This window comes from Diospyros lotus, chromosome 11 (assembly GCF_014633365.1).
Source record: "Diospyros lotus cultivar Yz01 chromosome 11, ASM1463336v1, whole genome shotgun sequence".
NCBI lineage: Eukaryota > Viridiplantae > Streptophyta > Magnoliopsida > Ericales > Ebenaceae > Diospyros > Diospyros lotus.
In genome coordinates, this window is record NC_068348.1 from 8,304,833 (window position 1) to 8,308,645 (window position 3,813).

The following is a 3,813-nucleotide window of genomic DNA, read 5'->3' on the forward strand; positions in this document are numbered from 1 at the left end:
CACCCTTATCAACTTTTCCTTTTTACAACTTGGTGGCTTGGCTTTTGAAGAAGGAGAAGAAGCATCCAAAGGCAACAATTTGTGTAATATCCCAAAATTTGAAAATAAATAATAATTATTCAAATCGGTGTTTGATGACATTATTGAATATTTGGGAATTTAAGAGGAAGTATTTATTTATGTGGTTTGAGGAAAATAAGGAATTAAAGGTAATTAATTAAATTATTTGAAAATGGTTGATAATTATTAATTATTGTATTTGTGGTGATTATTGAATATTTGTGGGTTAGAAAATATTAATTTATTTGGGTATTTGGAGATTTAAGAAAAATGTTTATTTATGTAATTTTGAGGAAATAGGAAATTTAGGTATTTAATTAATTTATTTGGGAACACTTATGGAAATCAAGAAAAAAAAATAAAGTAAATTAATTTAGTGGAATTTTTGGAAATTTCAGGGTGGAAGTGAAATAAGTGGAAGTTAAAATTTAAGGTGTATATACTGCATTTGGAAGTTCTGGGGCAAGAATGTCACTTTCTGGAAGTTGTGGGCGTTGTTGCAATTTTGGAGAAAGGGGCGCGGATCACTTTAAAATTAAATCGAAGCATAATATGGTTGAAATCGAGAGTGGTTGCGCGCGAGAGCGGTATGCGGCAAGTCGCGAGTTCGATCCGCGGGGGCGTGCACGCGTTTGGGGGAGTTTTTTTTGCTGATTTTTCCAAGCCAATGACGCCCAAAACGGCGTCGTTTTGGGCCTAAAGCGGTGGCCTTCTGCACAGCCCAGCAGCTGCCACGTGGCCGCGCCCCAGCCTCTCATTTTGGCCAATTTAAAGGCCGATTTTGGCCTTCTTCGAGCAGCAATTGCAAAGGAAAAAATGGCAGAAGAAGATAGTGCGCACAGTGGAGAAAATGGAGGAGAAATTGGGGTTTTAATCAAGTTTTATTGTGATTTAATTAGGCAGGTAAGTAGAGAAGTTAGTAATAATTATTCTGTATGGTTGGAATTTCGTTTAGAGGCCAATTTTATTAATTTTGGTAAATTATTGCGATATTACAGTTTGTATAATTTTTACCGCTTTGGGACAAAACAAGTCTAATGATATCTTCGTTAAGGCAATTTCTTTATTCCCTCTGCGATGTTCCTTTCATTGTCAATTTATTTACCTTCCCTTCGTTTGTTTCGGCCCGTTTACTAATTATGGAATTTTGAGTTGTTTGATTTAAATTTAATTTATTAAACTGGCTTCGAGGATTTTATTAGTGTGATTTAATTTAAAATAAATATGAGACTTATTGGGATTTTATTTGTGGTGAGCTTACATGGGATTTTAGACGGTTAAATTATTTATATTAAACGGTTAGATTTAATTAATTAAAGCTATGATTTTATTAATTCATAGGAAACGTTTTACTTCGCAACAGGAGCACAAAAGAGGCAGAAATGTAACACCCCAATTCCCGGGAGCGTTAACGTAACGTAAGATTCCAGGGATAAATTTTTTTTTTTAAACAAAAACCCAACACAAAAACCATTTCCCGAAGATTCCATTACACCTTCTCAGTATATTAACTATGAACCATTAATAAACCAAGATAGGTTCACCAACACAAATGCGGAAGCTAGATCGAAACCTCAACAGGTCATAACCGAAACCACTTTATTTATATATAAAGTTGCACCAACGTTTACATGACGTTTTCAAAAGTAAATAACATAACTGAAAAGACATAATGTAAACTATCCGCTAATCGCCGTCACTCCTCGACGATTCCTTTCCCTTTTGCACCGCTGCCTTCACCTGGAACTTTTGAATATTTCAGGGACAAAGTCCAAATTAGATGATAAATCATCTAAGTGAGAGTTCAAAACACATTTTTCATGAATAATGCAAGACATGAAATAAACCAATATACCCGGTAAACCCTAGCTCAAGAGAATTCCCACGCGCTTAACCCTACCACGGGAAAAGAGCAATCTCTCTAAAAGCTATGCCACCACACAGACTCGATGACACGACGACGCGACACGATTCTAGCTTAAATGGGGCTGCCAACGCATTTCACCAGAATACGTTCCCACCTTAAGCATCCAGGAACCACCATACAATCCCAACTCCAAAATTTCACATGGACCACCTAGTCGTCCTAGTGCAACTTCCCTGGCCAAACGGCCTAGCACGGAAATCAAGGCGGCTATCCTGACATGCACACCTAGCATCAGATACCCCTATTATTCCGTCACGCCCTTGGAGAATTACGGCTACACTATCCAGACAACATCCTAGGCTGACATCCCACATGAACAACATAGTATAGACCACCTAGTCGTCCTAGTGCAACTTCCCTGACCAAACGGTCTGGCACGGAAACCAAGGCGGCTATCCTGACATGCACACTAGCATCAGATACCCCTATTATTCCGTCACGCCCTTGGAGAATTATGGCTACACTATCCAGACAACATCCGAGGCTGACATTCCATACGTACACATAAAACTCAAGACAATGCCACAATTCACAATTCAATGCATCGTATAAACAACATTTATAAAATGCAATGCACAGTTCAAAACGTTTAGGGACAAACCTCCCTCATAAATCCAACCGTCACCGGTTACCATTTTAATGCACAAAACCATTTTGCATGAAATCACCATATGTTCAGATAGAACAAGCACAATAAATCAAGTTTTGGGGGCAAACACTCAGAACTTAAAATCAAGTTTTTCGGTAGAACACTCACAATAAATCAAGTTTTGGAGGAGAACCACTCACCTTGAACGAAACTCAGAACACCTCGAATCTTGTGCCCAACCTCAATTTTCGTGCAACTCCTCAAGTCTTTTAACCAAACCACCTCCTTACAGGTCCTCACGCGCTGTCCAAGTGCTCTACGCGTGTGATGCCTCGCGTATGCTTTAAAAACCCTCTATCCACTAAACCCGAAGCACTCTCGTCTAGCACAAATGTATCACAACTTCGAATGAGAGAATCCTTAGCCTTGAGCCCCTATTTATATGCTTAGGAAACTTAGCCACTAAGAAATATATATTCTGCAATCATTTCAAATCTTTCAAAATCTTTTTCAATCATTCCAAATCTTCTAAGATTTTCTATAATCATTCCAAATCTTTTGGTATCTTTTGTAATCATTCCAAAATCTTCTAAGATTCTCTGCAATCATTGTAAATCTTCTATAATCATTCTAAATCTTCTAATATCTTTTGTAATCATTCCAAAATCTTCTAAGATTCTTTACAATCATTGTAAATCTTCTATAATCATTCCAAATCTTTTGTAATCATTCTAACATCTTTTAAGATTCTCTGCAATCATTGTAAATCTTCTATAATCATTCCAAATCTTCTAATATCTTTTGTAATCATTCCAAAATCTTCTAAGATTCTCTGCAATCATTGTAAATCTTCTATAATCATTCAAAATCTTCTAATATCTTTTCTAATCATTCCAAAATCTTCTGCAATCATTGTTATCCAAATCAAATCTTTTCTTATCCAATCAAATCTTATACAAATCTTATCCTTAAAGTCATCATGAGCCTTCATCGTATTACTTGTCGATACTATACCATTTTACTTGGCTATCTAGGGTCCAGGGTAGTCCTTCTGACTAATTCGATCGTCCAAAGTTGCGTTAGTGTACCCTATAGTCTTATTTTCCACAAAGTCCATTTATGCCCTTCATCAAATATTATTTATGACCTCAAATCATTCTCGAGTATTACAAGAAATCAGTTGATTATAGGCAAGCTCTTAACCCTCTCTTTCTGTTCTTTAATTCCCGTGAGAGAC